This window comes from Phocoena phocoena, chromosome 17, assembly GCF_963924675.1.
Source record: "Phocoena phocoena chromosome 17, mPhoPho1.1, whole genome shotgun sequence".
NCBI lineage: Eukaryota > Metazoa > Chordata > Mammalia > Artiodactyla > Phocoenidae > Phocoena > Phocoena phocoena.
Window position 1 is genome coordinate 59,471,617 of NC_089235.1, and position 20,959 is coordinate 59,492,575.

Here is a 20,959-nt window from a genome sequence, read left to right on the forward strand (position 1 = left end):
TAATCCTCATGGGATCCTTATGAGATTTTGCAGTAGAGAAGCAAGACGTAGAGAAGTTAAGGTGGTTCCCATGGCTTCTAGTTAGAGACAGAGCTTTTATTCAACCCACCTTCTGCTTATTCCAATCCCATGCCCTCAGCTAGGCCAAACTCAATAAAGAGAATCTATCAATTTTTAAAAAGCCTTATTGGTGTATAGTTGATTTACAATGTTGTATTAATTTCAGGTGTACAGTAAAGTGATTTAGTTAAACATCTACATACATTCATTCTTTTTCAGATTCTTTTTCCATATAGGCTATTACAGAATATTGAGTAGAGTTCTCTGTGCTCTACAGTAGGTCCTTGTTGGTTCTCTATTTTATGTATAGTAGTGTGTATATGTCAATCCCAAGCTCCTAATTTATCCTCCTTCCCACTATGTTTCCCCTTTGGTAACCATAAGTTTATTTTTGAAATCTGTCAATGTGTTTCTGTTTTGTAATTAAATTCATTTGTATCATTTAAAAAAAATAGATTCCACATATGAGTGATATCATATGATATTTGTCTTTCTCTGACTTCACTTAGTATACCTATCGATGTTTTGATGATTGCCGTTGACATGATTATTTTCCATCCACTGGCTCTTACTCATTCACCTAGCATGTAGGAGACCGCCAGCAGCTGGGATAATTAGAGTGGGACTTGAAAACCCCTTTGACCAGATGCCCTCTGGAAATAACACTGTATCAGTTTGCCCGACTTGGGGAGCTTCATTCCATCTTTGAAATGTATGGGAATTTCCCACTGAGCAGCTGTTGGCCAACTGAGAACTAATTAGTCCTAGAGCATAAATAATAAGTGATCACAGAGGGTTCCTCTTCCCTCCAGTTGGGGCTCCTGATGCTGGCCAAGTGTTCCAAACGGCAACTCTGAGGATGAGGCTAGATTGTGGTACCTAAAAATGTCATCTGGGAATTGCCGGCCTCAGAACCACAGGAATGCTTGTTAAAAATGCAGATACCTGGGCCAGATTTCAAGCCTGCAGATTGACAGTCTCCCCCATGACTCCTTCATTCGTAACATCTGAGAATCACTGCATCGTTGGGCTTTGGGAAATTTGACAGGATGAGACTTGTGTCCCTAGGTTTAATTTTTTTCTAGCCCTGCTTCTAAGAAGAGGTTTCCATTAGGTTATGTGCTCATCTAATGGTTACACAGTGGTTATCACACAAGGTAGTAGCAGGCCATAAGCTGAAGCATAAAGTCAAGTAAGAATTCTCCCTCTGGGCCTAGAGAATGGAATAAAGGCCTTGGGAAAAATGAAGACAGTGTACTTTAAAGAAGCAGCAGCCAACCTGTGGTCTTTGAAGCTGTGACAGAGAAAAGAGCTCTGGAAGCTTTGCTTTAGTGGCTCAAAATCGCTTTCCTTACAGCCTTCACACAACTCCGCAGAAGCCACAAACCTGAGGGTAATGGGCTGGGTCTAAGTGAGGTTGAAAACAATTTTGGATAATACATCACATTTGAAAATCAGGAGTAGGGGCTTCCCTGGTGGCGCAGTGGTTGAGAGTCCGCCTGCCGATGCAGGGGACACGGGTTCGTGCCCCGGTCCGGGAAGATCCCACATGCCGCGGAGCGGCTGGGCCCGTGAGCCACGGCCACTGAGCATGCGCATCCGGAGCCTGTGCTCCGCAACGGGAGAGGCCGCAACAGTGAGAGGCCCGCGTACCGTAAAAAAAAAAAAAAAAAAAAAATTAAGAGTATTCACATAAGAATCTGGATTCCTGGCCTCTCTTGATAAACTCCTAAATGTGGCAATTCTGGGTCTTTTCTGAACCAGCAGTTGGTGAGACTTTAGCAGACACCGCCCACCCCTCCCACCTCTGTTTATCCAACACCGGGCCACTTCACTCATTTCCATTACCTGCAGAGGCTAAGCATTTGCCTCTGACAGAAGCACAGCTGGGAGAGAAGCAGGAGGAATACTGAACAGGAAGCAGACGCTCCTGGAAGGAAGCATGTCCTGCCACCATTTTAAATTCCTATGTTGATTTACTAGTTGACAATAACTTAAGAATGTTTAGAGGAAACAGCATGCAGGCAAGATTATAAGGCAGGAACAGAGTGATATCACTTATATGTGGAATCTAAAAAAAGGGTACAAATGAACTTACCTACAAAACAGAAATAGAGTCACAGATGTAGAAAACAAACTTACGGTTACCAGGGGGGAAAGGGAAGGGGAGGGATAAATTGGGAGATTGGGATTGACATATATACACTACTATATATAAAATAGATAACTTTAATAAGAACCTGCTGTAGAGCACAGGGAACTCAATACTCTGCAATGGCCTATATGGGAAAAGAATCTAAAGAAGAGTGGATATATGTATATGTGTAACTGATTCACTTTGCTGTACACCTGAAACTAACACAACGTTGTAAATCAACTATACTCCAGTAAAATTTTTTAAAAAGGTAATATAAAAAAAAGAAGGTAGTCAAAATAAGTTGTGCTCGGCCCCGGGCGTCCCCGGGAGTCCCGACCAGCAGGACAAATCCTTGTGAGTCCGAGGAGGAACCTGTAGGGGTTGAAAAGAGAAGAAGGGGCAGGAGACGCGAAAGAATGGAGGCAAGACAAAATCCTGATCAAGCCTCAAACTTTTATTGCTGCAGTAGCTGTATTTATACAGTACAGAGAAAGGGGGGCGGGATCCAGAATAAGGGAAGTACTTGGCAAATTATCATTGGTGCTGCGTGCGCGGGCTTTCGTTGGAAGGGCGGGCTTTCGTTTTTAGGCGCGGGCTTTTATCTCATTAAGCAGGAAGAGAAGCAGGATGTCGGCCATCTTCTAATGGCGAAAACTTCTTGGCTCCCAACATCTCCTCCCTTTTTATTTCTTTTAAGGAGGTGGGCATTAACCGAGTGAGGGAGTAGTGACCTGAATCCTCCCGTGGACAATGTATGTGTGTCCACCATTGCTGGCTCTTGGTATCTTTTGGGGAGGAGAGGCAGAGCCAAGAATAATCTTAGATACTGAAGCCAAAAACAATGTTTAGATACCAACCTCTTTCATAATTCAGGTATACTCACAGGGAATAACAGAGATTACCTTATGTATAAAGGTTTTCCCTTGTGCATGCTTTGCTGTCACACTCAACTCGGTACCCATACCCTCCCATCAAAGAGGGGGGTAGGCATGTCTCTGTCTCATGCCGCTCCAGTGGAGGGGCAGCCAGAATCATCTTTTGGTTCTGCTTCAGGTTAAATTCTGAGGCAAGTGCGGAGGGGGTTCAGCCTGGCTGACAACCAGCAAAGATGACAGGATCAGGGTCACAACGGATAGTCCTTGTTGTCTTTGTCGTCTTTTCAATGCCAAGAGGATCTCCATCTTTTTCTGAAAAGGAAAAGAAATACAATCTCAGGGAAAAGGGCCCTGGATAATTTTCATTATTTCATAGAATTTATAGGTTTAATAAGACGCTCGGGCAGCCAACGTCTGGGTGAGGGGAACTTGTCCAGATTTTTGAGGAACAAACCGAATCGCCCCTTGGTTCGGTTCCAAGGAAGGGGCCAGGGGCTGGCCCCGTGAAAAGTTTCCCTGTTTTTTGGGGAGTAGTTGGCCATTTATGTCCGTTTTTGAATAACATTCCGAAGACCAATGTTTGCCTCTTTTACAGCGAGGACAAACGGTGGTGGGAGGAGCTCGGGATTGATGTTGGGGTTGTTGTGGGTTAGCCTTTGATGACTGTCCTTGTCTATATAGTGGACAATCCCGGGCAAAGTGTCCAGGTTGTTTGCAATTATAGCAAGTTTTTTGTTGTTTGTCTAGGGCGGATGTGTCTTTAATAAAATCTTTTAGGGCGGCTCCTATTGCAAGACCAACAAAATGGGAGGGACCAATTCCGGAACACAATTTAATATAATCAGCAAGGCTACCACCACGATGAGCCCGAAGGGCAGCCTGGCAGGCCGGATTAGCATTTTCATAAGCTAAATGTTTAACAAAGGCGTTATCAGTTTCACTGTCGCCCACCAGACGTTCGGTGGCGTCCGTGAGGCGGCTAATAAACTCACAATAAGGCTCTTCTGGTCCCTGGCGAATTTTCGCCAAGGAAGTTGTGGCCGAACCCTTAGGCGGAAGGCGGCGCCAGGCCTTAAGGCCAGCATTTTGTATTTGAGCCAACAGACCAGGGGGAAAAGCAGCCTGAGCCTCATTGGAATCATAGGGGCTACGGCCAAGTAATTTATCTCGGGTCCATGTCCGGGAAGTTCTGCTTTCAGCGTTTCGTTGAGCAGTTTCTCTACAATTTTCCACTAATTCAGTGCGCCACAAAACATAATCTCCCCCAGAAAGGGTGGCGCGAGCCAGGGTAAGCCAGTCATTTGGGGTCAGCCAGCGATCGCTTAATCCCTCCAAGATTGCCAGTGTATAAGGGGCTGTGGGCCCATAATTGCTAACAGCAGATTTTAGATCTTTTATATGTTTTAAATTGAGGCGGCGATATTTATGTTCAAAATGACCACCCCTAGAAGGATCATGAATATCTGGTCCCTCATCAGGCTCAGGAGATTCTTCTCCCTCTTCTTCTTCTTCCTCACTATCCTCAGCTTGAATCCCACCCTGGGTGGGTAGACTCTGACTGCGAGTAACAGGGAAAGCTAATTTAATGGGTCCTGATTTTTGTCGAAGTGGGGGTTTGTTGGGACTTCCTGAGAAATTTAAAGAAGTAAGCTCCACTTCAAGGGCTCTAAGCTCCTTTAGGAGATCTAAACGTTCCCGTTTTTGTTGTAAAACGTCTCTCAAAGAGGAAATTTCCTGGGTTAAGGCTGTCTTAGCCTGTCGAAGGGGATCAATTAGGGGGGCAATGGGAGCAGGGGCACTAAAGGCAGGCATCTGGTGAGAAGTATTATAAGATGGCGGAGGCTTCAAAAGGGGAAATCCCCAGGGGTCATCCTTGCGATGATAACGAGCAGCCTGCTCATCGAGAGTTTCCTGGTCTTGGGGGGAAAGCTGGTCATCATTGGGACCACCCTTAATAGCAGTAAGGGAAGGATAAATCCTTGGGACAGTTTTATTATCTGTGGGACATTGATGATCAGTTTCTGGAATTTTTGGGAAATCTTCATTTGAACCCATATCAATGGTAACGGATGGACAAACTGAAGGGGGGCGAGAGGCTGCTTTAAGAATTGTTTCTCCGGTCTCAACAACCTTTTGGACATCGGGGTCAAAAGAATGACCCATAAGAATCTCTCTAATTAAATTCCAATATGAAAATGCAGTCACAGGTACTTTAGAAGGCCCAAAAGTCTTATAATAATCATTTAAACAATCTCCTACACGATTCCAACATTTTTTATCTATCGTCCCTTCTTGTGGGAACCATGGGCAAACATCAGACAAAAATATAAAAAAATCACGCAAATCTTTTTTTCTAGCCTTAATCTTTCGCATCTTGAGGGAATCCTCGATCCCCTGAAGAAAGAGTTCGTGGGAACTCAATTCCTGTCCCATTTTTAAGCTCCACTTACCTTACTCTCTACCGGTCACAACTGCCGAAGGGCGGCTAGTCCTCCGGGGACCTAATCGAGCCGCACTTTCGAGTTCACTCTCGCGGCGGCTCAGTGGGTGCCTGGCCAGGCGTTCGTAAGCGTGCTACCTCCGTTAGGATCCGTTCCTCGAGCCCCACGTTGGGCGCCAATTGTGCTCGGCCCCGGGCGTCCCCGGGAGTCCCGACCAGCAGGACAAATCCTTGTGAGTCCGAGGAGGAACCTGTAGGGGTTGAAAAGAGAAGAAGGGGCAGGAGACGCGAAAGAATGGAGGCAAGACAAAATCCTGATCAAGCCTCAAACTTTTATTGCTGCAGTAGCTGTATTTATACAGTACAGAGAAAGGGGGGCGGGATCCAGAATAAGGGAAGTACTTGGCAAATTATCATTGGTGCTGCGTGCGCGGGCTTTCGTTGGAAGCGCGGGCTTTCGTTTTTAGGCGCGGGCTTTTATCTCATTAAGCAGGAAGAGAAGCAGGATGTCGGCCATCTTCTAATGGCGAAAACTTCTTGGCTCCCAACAATAAGTGGCTCCAGATACCTACTAATGCCCCAGGACGCCCAGCTCCACCTGGGAGGTCATGTCCAGGGATTGCTTCCTATTTTTATGGAACAGAGCTATTTGTCTGTGTAGGCCCTTAGCCTCCAGGGTTTCTAAGCGATAAATTCTTAAATTACTTTTATAGGAGAAGCTTAGAGACTTGTAGAAATTAATTGCCTTTTGTGATAATGTGTATATAGTGACAAAAGAAAGAAATGCTTGGATGGATGTAGCTACATACTTCCTGATACTTTGTAGGTACCAGCCTGGCTGGATGCCTGTTGCATTCATAGAGTATTACATTTGATCCTCACAAACCCCATGAGGTAGGTCTTGCTACCCAACCTTATGGATGAGGAAACTGAGGTTCAGAGAAGGGAAGAGGTTTGCCCAAGGCACAGTAGTGGTAAGTGACAGAGCTGGGCTTTAAATCCAACTGTACCTGATTGTGAAGTTAGCAATTTTTCTACCTGGGGGTGTCATGTGATATTTTCTCATGTTTTACGTGGTTTCAAGAGACATGTTATGACAGGAGACGTATATAATGGTACTTATTGGATTGTATTATACTAACCAGTAGGTCATGCCACCTTAGAAATTTAACAGCATTTTTCTAAACGGTGTGAATGTTTACCTGCCTTTGGGTTAGGACTATCACAGGTGACCCCTTCTGACTTCTAAAAAATTGTGATTATTTTTCAATTATTTAGCACTATATAGTTTAATTTTTTTGGAGAAAGATCCTTAAAAGAATGTATATTAAAGCCTGCAATTTCTTTAGAAGAAAGAGGGAAAGTTTTGCCAATTAACTATAGCAATCATTCATTCATTTCACTTCATTCATTTTTAGTTTTATTTTCCCCTAGCTTTATTGAGATAATATTGACATATAACATTGTATAATTTAAAGTGCACAGCACGTTGATTTGATACACTTATCTATTACACAATTATTACCACCATAGTGTTAGCTAACACCTCCATCTCTTCACATAATCACCATTTCTTTTTTGTGGGGAGAACATTTAATATCTACACTCTCAGCAACTTTCAAGAATATAATAAAATATTATTAACAATAATCACCATAGTATACATTAGATTCCCAGATTCATCTAATAACTGAAAGTTTGTACTCTGACCAACATCTCCCCTTTTCCCCCACCTCTCAGCCCCTGGTCCTACCAGCCTACTCTCTGCTTCTGTGAGTTCAGTTCTTTTAGATTCCACGGGTAAGTGATATCATACAGTATTTGTCTTTCTCTGACTTATTTCACTTAGTATAATGCCCTCAAGGTCCATCCATGTTATGGCAAATAGCAGGATTTCCTCCTTCTCATGACTGAATAATATTCCACTGTGTGTGTTGTGTGTTTACCACATTTTCTTTACCCATTTATTGACAAACACTTAAGTTGTTTTCATATCTTGGCGTATTCTTTGATGATAGCCATTCTAGCTGTTGTGAGGTGATATCTCATCGTGGTTTTGATTTACATTTCCCTGATAGTTACAGATGCTGAATACCTTTTTATGTACCTTTAGCCATTTGTATGTCTTTTTTGAAACAAATGTCTGTTCAGTTCCTCTGTCCTTTTTTAAAAAAAATTTTTTTTTGCCCTTGAGTTGTATCAGTGCTTTGTATAATTTGAATATTAACCTCTTATCAAATAGATGATTTACAAATATTTTCTCCCATTCTGTAGGTTGCCTTTTCATTTTTTTGATGGTTTCCTTTGTGCAGAAGGTTTTTTCTTTGATGTAGTCTCACTTATTTTTGCTTTTGGTGTCAAATCCATAAAATCATTTCCAAGACCAATGTCGAGGAGTTTATACTCTGTTTTCTTCTAGGAGTTTCACAGTTTGAAGTCTTACATTCAAGTCTTTAATCCATTTTGAGTTAATTTTTGTGTATGGTATAAGATAGGGGTCCATTTTCATTCTTTTGCAGGTGCTACCCAGTTATCCCAGTGCCATTTATTGAGACTATCCTTTCCCTATTGAGTATTCTTGGTGCCTTTGTTGTAAATCAAATGACTGTATATGAGTGGGTTTATCTCTGATCTCCCTGTTCTAGTTCATTGATCTGTGTGTCTGTTTTCATGCCAACCCTGTGCTGTTTTAATTACTAGAGCTCTGTAATATAGTTTGAAATCAGGAAGTGTGATGCCTCCAGCTTTGCTCTTTCTCAAAACTGCTTTGGCTATTCAGGGTCTTTTGTCATTCCATACAAATTTTAGGATTGTCTTATTTCTGTTGGAATTTTGATAAGGATTACATTGAATCTGTATTTTGCATTGGGTAGTATGGATATTTAACAATATTCTTCTAATTCATATGCTCAGAGTATCTTTCCATTTTTCATGTCTTCTTCAATTTCTTTCATCAATATTGTATAGTTTTCAATGTATAGGTCTTTCACCTCCTTGGTAAAATTTATTCCTAGGTATTTTATTCTTTTTGATGCAATTGTAAATCAGATAGTTTTCTTAATTTCTCATTCCAGTAGTTCATTGTTAGTGTGTTGAAACACAGCTGATTTTGTATCCTGCAACTTTACTAAATTTGTTTATTCTAACAATTTTTTGGGGGGAGAATCTGTAGGGTTTTCTATATATAATATCATGTCACCTGTAAATAGATAAAACTTTACTTCTTATTTTCTGATTTGGATGCCTTTTCTTTCTTTTTCTTGCCTAAATGCCCTGGGTAGGACTTCTAGTACTATTTTTAATAAAAGTTTAAAGAGGGCTTCCCTGGTGCCACAGTGGTTAAGAATCCGCCTGCCAATGTGGGGGACACGGGTTCAAGCCCTGGTCTGGGAAGATCCCACATGCTGCGGAGCATCTAAGCCCATGTGCCACAACTACTGAGCCTGCGCTCTAGAGCCCCCGAGCCACAACTACTGAGCCTGCGCACTGCAGCTACTGAAGCCCACGCGCCTAGAGCCTGTGCTCTGCAACAGGAGAAGCCACCGCAATGAGAAACCCGTACAGTGAAGAGTAGCCCCCATTAGCCACAACTAGAGAAAGCCCATGCACAGCAACGAAGACCCAATGCAGCCAAAAATAAAATAAAAATAAATTTTTTTAAAAAAAGAGGGCTTCTCTGGTGGTGCAGCAGTTAAGAATCTGCCTGCCAATGCAGGGGGCATGGGTTCGAGACCTGGTCCGGGAAGATCCCATATGCTGCAGAGCAACTAAGCCCATGTGCCACAACTACTGAGCCTGCGCTCTAGAGCCCATGAGCCACAACTACTGAAGCCCAAATGCCACAACTACTGAAGCCCATGTGCCACAACTACTGAGCCTGCGCTCTAGAGCCCATGAGCCACAACTACTGAAGCCCACATGCCACAACTACTGAAGCCCATGTGCCTAGAGCCCGTGTTCTGCAACAAGAGAAGCCACTGCAATGAGAAGCCTGGCCATTGCAACGAAGAGTAGCCCCTGCTCACTGCAACGAGAGAAAGCCCGCGCATGGTAATGAAGACCCAATGCAGGAAGGAAGGAGGGAGGAAGGAAGGAAGGAAGGAAAAAGGAGGGAAGGAAAGAAGGAAAAAGGAAGGAAGGGAAGTAAGTAAAGGAAGGAAGGAAGTAAAGGAAGTAAAGTAAGTTAAGTAAGCAAAGTAAGTAAGTTAAGTAAGTAAGTAATTAAAGTAAGGGCATTCTTGTCTTGTTCCTGATCTTAGAGAAAAAGTTTTCAGCCTTTCACCATTTAGTATGATGTTAGCTGTGGGCTTGTCATATATGGCCTTTATTATGTTGAGGTACATTGCCTCTATACCCATTTTGTTGAGAGTTTTTATAGTGAAAGATGTTGAATTTTGTCAAATGCATTCTCTGCATCTATTGATTTTTATCCTTTTGTTAATGAAGTGTATCACATTAATTGATTTGCAGATGTGGATCCATCCTTACGTCCCTGGAATAAATCTCACTTGATTATGGTATATGATCCTTTTAATATGCTGCTATAATCAGTTTGCTAATATTTTGTTGAGGATTTTTGTGTTTATGTTCCTCAGGGTTATTGGTCTATAGTTTTCTTATAGTATCCTTGTCTGTTTTTGGTATCAGGGTAATGCTGGCCTGGTAAGATGAATTTGCACGTGTTCCCTCCTCTTCTGTTTTTTGGAAAGGTTGAGAAAGATTGGTTTTAATTCCTCTTCAAATGTTTGGTGGAATTCACCAGTGAATCTATTTGCTCCTGGGCTTTTTTTGTTATTGGATGGTTTTTGATTACTGACTCAATCTCACCATTCATGATTTTTCTGTTCAGATTTTCTATTTATTCATAATTTAATCTTGGTAGGTTGTAGAAATTTATCCACTATTCTAAGTTGGCATGTATTTATTATTCATAATATTCTCTTATAATACTTTGTATTTCTGTGTTATCAATTGTAATAGCTCCCCTTTCATTTCTAGTATTATTTCTAATAAGTTCTTTATTAGTTAGCCTACCTAAAGGTTTGTCTATTTTATCTTTTCAAAAAAACAGCTCTTAGTTTCATTGATTTTTTTTCTAATGTCTTTTTTAGTTTCTATTTCATTGATTTCCACTTGAATTTGTTATTTCCTTCCTTCTACTAAACTTAGATTTAGTTTTTTCTTTTTTATAGTTCCTTAACGTGTAAAGTTAGGTTGGCTATTTGAGATCTTTCTTTTTTCTTTTTTTTAAAAATTAATTAATTTATTTGTTTTTAGTTTTGGCTGTGTTGGGTCTTTGTTGCTGTGTGCAGGCTTTCTCTAGTTGCAGCGAGTGAGGGCTACTCTTTGTTGCAGTGTGCAGGCTTTGCATTGTCATGGCTTCTCTTGGTGAAGAGCATGGGCTCTAGGCATGTGGGCTTCAGTAGTTGTGGCACCTGGGCTCAGTAGTTGTGGCGCACAGGCTTAGTTGCTCCGCAGCATGTGGGATCTTCCTGGGCCAGGGATCGAACCCGTGTCCCCTGCATTGGCAGGCAGATTCTTAACCAATGCGCCACCAGGGAAGCCCTTTCTTTTTTCTTTATGTAAGTGTTTACTGCTGTAAAATTCCCTCTTATAACTGCTTCTGCTGCATCCTGTAAGTTTTGGTATGTTGTATTTCCAATTTTTATTTGCCCCAAGATATTTTTGATTTCTCTTTCAATTTCTTTTTCAACCCATTGATTGCTTAGGAGCATTTTGCTTTATCTCCGTGTATTTGTGCATATTGTAGTTTTCCTCTTGTAATGGATTTCTAGTTTCATGCCACTGTGGTCAGAAAAGATGATTGATACGATTTCAGTCTTCTTAAATTTATTGACTTGTTTAATGGCCTAATACATAGCTATCCTTGAAGAATGTTCCATGTGTATTTGAGAAGAATGTGTATTCTGCTTTTGGATGGAATGTTCTGTAAATGTCTAAGTCCATCTGGTCTAATGTATAGCTTAAGTCCAATGTTTCATTTTTGAATTTTGGTCTAGATGATCTATCCAGTGTTGAATGTGGGGTACTAAAGCTCCCTACTATTACTGTCTCTTTCTCCCTTCAGAGATGTTTATATTTGCTATTTAGCAATATATATATTTGGGTGCTTTGATGTTGGGTATATGTGTATTTATGATTGCTATATCTTCTTGATGAATCGAGCCCCTTTATCCTTACATATTGACCTTCTTCGTCTCTTATTAATGTTTTTGGCTTAAAGTCTATTGTGTTTGATACAAGTATAGCTACCTCCACTTTTTGTTTCCACTGGCAAGGAATATATTTTTCCATCCCTTCACTCTGAGCCTATGTGTGTCCTTAAACCTGAAGTGAGTCTCTTGTAGGCAGCATATATAGTGGGGTCTTGATTTTAATCCATCCAGCCATTCTGGGTCTTTACATTGGTGAATTCAACCCACACATATTTAGAGTTATTACTGATACATAAGGACTTAACTAATGCAATCTCATTAATAGTTCTCTGTTTGTTTTATATTTCCATTGTTTATTTTTAACCTCTGTTTCTGGCTACCTTTATAGAGTGGTGATTTTTTATGATAGTATATTCTGTTTCCCCTTTCTTTATCTTTCGTGCTTTTACTGTAGGTTTTTGCCTTGTGGTTATTATGATGCTTACATAAGATATCTGATAGATAAAACAGTCTATTTTAAGCTGATAGCAACTTCAGTTCTCTACAAGACCTTCCCCCTTTTACTTTCCCTCTTTTAAGATTTTGATGCATTATTTACTTTTTATATTGTGTATTCATTAACAAATTATAGTAGCTATAATTATTTTTAATACTCTTTTCTTTTGATGTTTATACTGTAGTTAAGTGGTTAACACACCATCCTACTACAGAATTAGTTTTTTAAGTTTGACTGAATATTTACTTTTACCCGTATGCTGTACACTTTTGTACGCTTTCATGTTACTAATTGGCATCTTTAAATTTCAGCTTGAACAAACCCCTTTTAGCATGTCTTGCAAAGCAGGTCTAGTGGTGATGAACTCCTTCAGATTTTGTTTTTCTGCTCTAGGAAAATCTTTATGTCTCCTTCGTATCTATATCTGAAGGATAACTTTGCTGGATGGAATATTTTGGGTGGCAATTTTTTTCTTTCAACCCTTTGAATATATCATTGCTTCTCTCCTGACCTAGAGTTTTAGCTGAGAAATCTGCTGAGAGTAGGCCTAATGGGACTTTCTTTATAGGTTACTATCTTTTTTTCCTTGGCTGTTAGGATTATCTCTTTATTTTTGATTTTTGACAGGTTCATTGTAATGTGTCTTGGATAAGGTTTTATTTGCACTGAGATAATAGCGTTATATTAGCTTTGTGAACTTGGATGTATAATTCTTTCCCCAGGTTTGGAAAGTTCTCAGCTATTATTTCTTTATTTTAAATTGAAGTATAATTGACATATATCATTGTATTCGTTTCAGGTGTACAACATAATGATTTGATATTTTTATATATTGCAAAATGATCACCACAAGTTAACATCTGTTACCATATGCAGTTACAAATTTTTTTCTTGTGATGAGAACTTTTAAGATATACTCTCTTAGCAACTTTCAATTATGTGATACAGTATTAACAGCTACAGTCACCGTGCTGTACGTTACATCCCCATGACTTATTTATTTTATAACTCAAAGTTTGTATATTTTGACCTCCTTCACCCATTTTACCAACCCCTCCCCTCCACCTACCTCTGGCAACCACTAATCTGTTCCCTATATCTGAATTTGAGGGTTTTTGTTTGCTTATCTGTTTAGATTCCACATATAAGTGATGTCACATGGTATTTGATTTTCTCTGACTTACTTCATTTAGCATAATGTCCTCAAGTTCCATCCGTGTTTTCGCAAATGGAGAAATTTCATGTCATTTCTTTTTTTATGGCAGAATAATATTCCACTGTGTGTGTTTGTGTATAAAATATACATATACACACCATATCTTCTTTATCTATTCATCCATCATAGACACTTATGTTTCCATATGTTGGCTATTGTAAATAATGCTGCAGTGAATTTGGAAATGTGTATCTTCTTGAGTTAATGTTTTCGATTTCTTCACATAAATAAACACCCAGAGGCAGACTTGCTGGATCATATGGAAACTCTGTTTTTAATTTTCTTAGGAACCTCCATACTGTTTTTCATATTGGCTGCACCAATTCACATTCTCACTAACAGTGTACAAAGTATTCCCTTTTCTCCACATCTTCACCAACACTTATTTCTTGTCTTTTTGATAATAGCCATTCTGACAGGTATGAGGTGGTACCTCATTGTGGTTTTGATTTTCATTCCCCTGATCATTAGTGATGATGAGCATATTTTCATGTACCTGTTGGCCATCTGTATTTCTTTTTTGGAAAAATGTCTATTCAGACACTCTGCTCATTTTTAAATTAGACTGTTTGTTTTGATATTGAGTTGTATGATTTCTTCATGTTTCAGATATTAATCCCTTATCAGATATATATTTTGCAAATATTTTCTCCCATTCTTTTTGTTTTCATTTTGTTGATGGTTTCCTTTGCTGTGCAGAAGCCTTTTGATTAGATTTAGTCCTCCTTGTTAGTATTGCTTGTTGTCTTTGCTTTTAAGGTCAGCTCTAAAAAATCTTAGCCAAGACTGATGTCAAGGTGCTTATCACCTATGTTTTCTTCCAGGAGTTTTATGGTTTCAGGTCTTACACTCAAACTTTAATTGATTTATAGTTAATTATCATGTAATTTCCAGCTTCATTCTTTTGCATGTGGTTGTTTAGTTTTCCCAATACCATTTTTGAAGACACTGTCCTTTCCCAATTGTATATTCTTGGCTCCTTTGTCATAAGTTAATTGGCCATATAGGCATGGGTTTAATTTTGGGCTCTCCTGTTCCATTGATCTATGTGTCTGTTGTTATGACAATACCATACTGCTTTGATTACTATAGCTTTGTAATATAGTTTGAAATCACAGCGTGTGATGCCTCCAGCTTTATTCTTTATCAAGATTGCTTTGGCTTTTCAGGGTTTTTGTGGTTCCATGCAAATTTTAGGATTGCTTATTCTATTTCTGTTAAAAAATAAAAAAAGGCAGCAGAATTTTGATAGGGATTGCATTGAATCTGTAGATTGCTTTGGGTAGTATGGACATTTTAACAGTATTAATTATTCCAATCCATGAGCATGAAATATCTTTCCATTTATTTATACAAGCAGGGTATTAAAGTCCCTACCTTTATTGTTTTGCTGTCTATTTCTCCTTTTAGTTCAATTAATTTGTCTTATATATTTAGGTACTCCTATCTTGGGTGCATAAATATTTACAAATGTTTTGTCTTCTTGTTGGATTGACCTCTGTCATTATGTAATGTCCTTTTTGTCTCTTAATGAAGTGTTTATTTTAAAGTCTATTTTGTCTGATATAAGTATAGCTATCTCAGCTTTCTTCTGGTTTCCATTTGCATGGAATATCTTTTCCCATCCCTTTTAGTCTGTGTGTGTCCTTATATCTGGAGTCTCCTATAGGCACTGTAGAGATAGGGTGGCTGAATGGATTAAAAAAAAAAAGAGAGAGAGACCTATTTCTTTTTACTGGAGAATTTAGTCCATTTACATTTGAAGAAATTATTGATATGTGTGTGTTTATTGTGTGGTAATTGTTTTCTGTTTTGTAGTTCCTCTGTTCCTTTCTTTTTCTCTTGTTCTCTTCCTTTGTGGTTTGACTTTAATAGTATCCTTCAATTCCTTTCTCTTTATCTTTTTTGTATATGCTATAGACTTTTGCTTTGTGGTTACCATGAGTCTTACATATAACACCTTATATCTATAGCAGTCTATTTTAATTTGATAACAAGTTTGAGTGCATTCTAAAGCTCTACATTTTTATTGTCTCCCCAACCTCCAAATTTTGTATTTTTGATGTCACATTTTACATCTTTTTATCTTTTGTATCCCTTAATTATTGTAGTTATAATTGTTTTTTACTAAAACTTTTGTCTTTTAACCTTCACTACTAGGTTAGGAAATTTTTCAGCCATTACTTCTCCAAATACATTTTCTGTCACTTTTTCTTTCTCTTCCCTACTGAGACCTCTATAATACAAACGTTGGTCTGCTTGATGTTGTCCCATAAGTCCCTTAAACTACCTTCATTTTTTTTTCTTTTTTTTTTCCTGCTCTGTTAATGTACTATAGTCTAGTACATTTTTTCCAGTTCAGTTATTGTATTCTTCATTAATATGACTTATGTTTGGTACCTTTTTTTTTTTTTTTTTTTTTTTTTTTTTTGCGGTACGCAGGCCTCTCACTGTTGTGGCCTCTTCCGTTGTGGAGCACAGGCTCAGCGGCCATGGCTCACGGGCCCAGCCGCTCCGTGGCATGTGGGATGTTCCCGGGCCGGGGCATGAACTCACATCCCCTGCATCGGCAGCATTAGCAGGCAGACTCTCAACCACTGCGCCACCAGGGAAGCCCTTTGGTACTTTCTTATACAGCATTTTCTGTTTTTTTTTTGAAGTTCTCACTGGGTTCATCCGTTCTTCTCCTGAGTTCAGTGAGCACCTTTATGACCATTACTTTAAACTCTTTATCAGATAAATCACTTATTTTGTCTCTGAGATTTTATCTTGTTCTTTCATTTGGAACATAGTTCTCTTTTTCTTCATTTTCCTTGACTTTCTGTGTTGGTTTCTGTGCATTAGGTAAAAGAGTCACTTCTCCTAGTCTTGAAGGAGTGGCCTTATGTAGGACAGGAACCTTATTATTTAACCCTGTCTAGCTCTTTGTTGTCTTTCAAACTTTTGTGATTGTCCAAGAAGATTTATTTTTAGTGGCTCCCAGTAGTTGAAAGTGTGCCAAGACCTGTAAGTGTCCCAAAGAGGAGAATCTCAGTCGGCATCCGGATTTAGGCTGACTGGAAGCCAGAAACTCAAGCAGCAGCTTTTAAAGTATTCAAATGTATACAGTCCAGTGGGACCAGGTTAGGGAAGTTTTCAGCCATGACTTCTTTGAACAAGCTTTCTGCCTCTCTCTCTCTTTTTTTTGGGACCTCTATAATATGTATATCGATCCTCTTAATGATTTCCCATAAGTCCCTCACACTATTGTCTCTCTTTCTCTTTCTGTTCCCCAGCCCGGATGAATTCTACTCCCTGGATTTGAGTTAGCTGATTCTTCCTTCTGCTTGACTAGTCTGCTGTTGAACCCCTCTATTGAATTTTTCAGTACACTTATTGTATTCGTATTTGGTACTTGAAAATATTTTTTCTCTTTATGGAAATTCTCACTTTGTTCATGCAGTGTTTTCCTGACTTCAGTGAACATCTATATATTATTTTGAAATGTCTGTTGGGTAATCACTTATATCTGTTTCATTAAGATCTGTTTCTGGATATTTGTCTTGTTCTTTTGTTTGTAACGTATTTCTCTGTTTCATTTTCTTTGACTGTGTTGGTGTCTGTGCTTAGACAAAACAGTCACCTCTCCCAGTCTTGACAAAGTGGTCTTGTGTAAGAGATGAGCCTCAGCAATAAGCCTAGCCCTTGCTCCTAGTTGTTTCTCAAGCCTTTGTGATTGTCCAAGCTGCTTTCTTTGTTCTTACTGGCTCTCAGTAGTTGAGGGTGTACCCAGATATGACAATGTCCCAAAGGGAAGGACTGCAATCAGCACATAGATACAGGCTGGTTGGAAGCTGGACCTTTAGGCAGCAGCTGGTTAAAGTATTTAGACCTTCCAGGTGGGTGTTTTGCCTGCTCCCTCTGATTTGGGCCTGGGTCTATGGCAGTGGTGTGTGTGTGTGTGTGTGTGCTCCTGAGTCTAAGATAAGAACTCCTTTGTTGTTTGCTACAGTTCTATGGGACTTGTGAATGTCAACTTGTGAACCCTGTTGGCTGTCAAGAGTCATGTGATCCAAGGGTCTTTCCCTCAGGCAGCAGCCGAAAAAGCTGGGGCATAAGACACTTGTAAAAGCTCCTTTCAGGGATATACTGGTGACTTGAAGCAAGCTAGAGGGAGAGAGCAGGGGGAGGCGTCTGCTGGTTTCCCTAGTCTGAGGAGGATTGCAGTCAGCCCCTGTAAGTGTGCTCAATTAGAAACCTGACCCTTAGGAATCTTTTTTTTTTTTTTTTTTTCTGCGGTACGCGGGCCTCTCACTGCTGTGGCCTCTCCCGTTGCGGAGCACAGGCTCCGGACGCGCAGGCTCAGCAGCCATGGCTCACGGGCCCAGCCGCTCCGTGGCATGTGGGATTTTCCCAGACCGGGGCACGAACCCGTGTCCCCTGCATCAGCAGGCGGACTCTCAACCACTGCGCCACCAGGAAAGCCCAGGAATCAGCTTTTAAAGTACACACATAAGAGCCTTTCTTTGCTCCCTTTGCATTGAACCCTGGGAGGATAGCTGTAGCAAGTGCTCACACACCTGTTAAAAACGTTTGCTACTCTTGTGGGTCTCCCGGATGCAAGCCCCATTGGCTTTTAGAATTAGGTATTTTGGGGGCCTGTCCCTTGGGTGGGGTCTTAAGAGTTGTGGTGGTGAATGTGGGGTCCACGTCCTCCACTCTTCAGGGAGAAGTTGGAATTGGAGTTATCTCCTGATTATATATTGCTGTGCTGGGGGTGAGGTTTATGTCAAGCATGTCTCAGCCTTTCCTACCCACTTTGACGCGGGTATGTTCTGGTTTTACCCAACATATAGGAGTCGCTTGGGGTTTCTGAATTTCTTTCAAAGGAAACTGCTCCATGTGCACCTGTACATTTGGTATGTCCATGGGAGGAGGGGAGTTCAGGAGCCTCCTATGTCATCATCTTTGCAGCCAGGATTGCTCATGTCATAGGGCACTGAAGGCAGAAGGAAGGTAATGTGCTGAAAGGGAGGGAATGTTCAGAGAGAGACCATCTCCTAGGTTCCTTCTGGCATCTTACTCAGATTCCCTAGTGTTTACAAAGACCTTTAGTCTCTTCATAATCCTTTCTATTTTGCATCCCACTCTATCAGATTCATATCTTGAAAACGCCATTTTCTAATATGAATCCCTTGCTTTAAACATTTTTACAACAGCCACAGTTTACTGAGTGCCCACTTTTAGGGACCCTTCGCCAACACTCTGCAAGTTCTGTACCAACCACCCAGATTGATGGTTGAGGAAATGGAGTCTCAAGGCAACCCTGGGCTATTTAACTGTAAATACGAGTTTACTTTTCACTTGACGGATTTTTCTCAAATTCTGCGACTGGTGGCAGCATGTCAGGCATTACTCCAAACCACACAGTAAATACGATATGCCTTGCAGGCACACTAATGTTGACTCACAGATTGTTGTGGGAGATCTATTACTTTATTTCCTTCCATCCATTCAGTTATTTTGTATTCAGTGGGCATTAGCAATCCAGAAAAACATTCTGCAGGAAATAGGACCCAGACATCCAGTATTTTTTAAAGCTCCTCAGGTGACCACAAAGGGCAGCAAGGTTGAGAACCTCTGCTTGTATACATCTGGCCCAGATAGAGAATAAAGCTTCTTGGGCTTTAGGCTCCATAATCAAATTAAGATTTTGAAGCTGAGTTTCTACACCCCTGGCCCATTGCTCTACTGCACCCCCCCCTTTTAAAAATTAATTTATTTTTGGCTGTGTTGGGTCTTTGTTGCTGCATGCGGGCTTTCTCTAGTTGCGGCGAGCGGGGGCGACTCTTCGTTGTGGTGCGTGTGCTTCTCATTGCAGTGGCTTCTCTTGTTGCGGAGCATGGGCTCTAGGCACACGAGCTCAGTAGCTGTGGCACGCGGGCTCTAGAGCACAGGTTCAGCAGTTGTGGCGCACGGGCTTAGGAGCTCCGTGGCACGTGGGATCTTCCCGGAGCAGGGCTTGAACCTGTGTCCCCTGCATCGGCAGGTGAACCACTGTGCCACCAGGAAAGCCCTACTGCACCCTTTTTGTTAGCTCTAAGTTGAGGAAGGAAGTCAAGGGGCAGGATTCCACTCTCACATCTCTACCTAGGCTTTTTAGTCCCAAGTTGAATACTCATGGTTCTGCTATACCTGATAATAAAACCATTACCACACTGAATTATCTTTCAAATCTTAGCAAAAGCTTTTTCTCGTTGGACTATCTGCAGGTACTTTGGCATGCTGTATTCTAGGCTCCCATGACTTACGTATTAGGCTGCAATTCTTTACTAGGCTGTCTTTACCACAGGTGGTGAGCCTCAAATTAAAGCATCTTCGGGTTTGAGGCTAATTGGTGTTTAGTAAACATTGGTTTTTCTATTATAAACAGTATTAAACTATTTATGCGGAAGATACAGCACGGCTTACTTAAACCATAAAGTCTTGAATGTCTTAAAGCTCACAGCTGGTGGCAGGACAAGTCAGATGCTTGAATGCAAAGGTGGATACATTCCAAGTTACCGACCGAAAGCCCTGGCTAAAGTAGGCTTCTCAGATGGACCCAGAAAGTCTCCAGGACATTGCCCATGGGCTACACTTGTTTAGGGCGCCAAGAACCCATAGGCATGTCATAATTTGTTATGTACTTAGCAGTTACAGGGCTGTATCTATGCCCCAAAGATTCCTCAGCACCAGCCATTGTAAAGATTTATTTTTTACTCCAAGACCTCTTGAAAAGTTCACTTACTATTTGTATGGATAATTATTCAAGATAGGGCAAAATAGATGAAGCAATGTTTTCTTGGGGAGTACCACCAACTGAATACCAATACCTCAAAATTTACAGCTTATAACACAACTTTTATTAGAAAAGTTATACATAACATAGCATCAACTATTTTCAAGAACAATATTAAACCTGATAAGCAACAAAAACCAGACTAACAAAATGTGTAACAAGAAACTAATGACCTTTCTATAATCAAACATTCAATTATCTACAATGTCTTTATACAAAGGGAGAAAAAACCATGGTTTACAGGCACATCATATTGAAAATAAAGCGGCAACAGCAATTTTATACAATTACCATTCTCAAGAAACTGAATCATCAAAACAGTAATTACGAGTTCACAAATTTCAAACATCTCACATAATTTAAAATTATTGGGTATACACTGAAGTCTGAGTGATTTTTGTTTTCCACAAAAGTGCCAACACTTAAAAGCTAGAACTTTTCAGTGTGTAATTTTGCCCTAAAATGTTAAGACATGTATTGATAATCGTAACAGTCACATAATTCCTGGTGCTATCTGATCTGTTAATATTAAAGCCTTTATTTGGATGTGTTTTTCTTCACTTAAATTATAGGAAACCGGATACTGGATTTCTGTTGCAAAGCTATTAGGAGTGTGCAAGCACTGGCAAAAATGATCAGTACTAAAACATAATAAATATCAGAGAAGCCATTAGTTTTTACAGCACTGTCTGCTTAAAGGTTAAGTCAACCAGTTGTACGATTTCCCATCAGTCTGTCC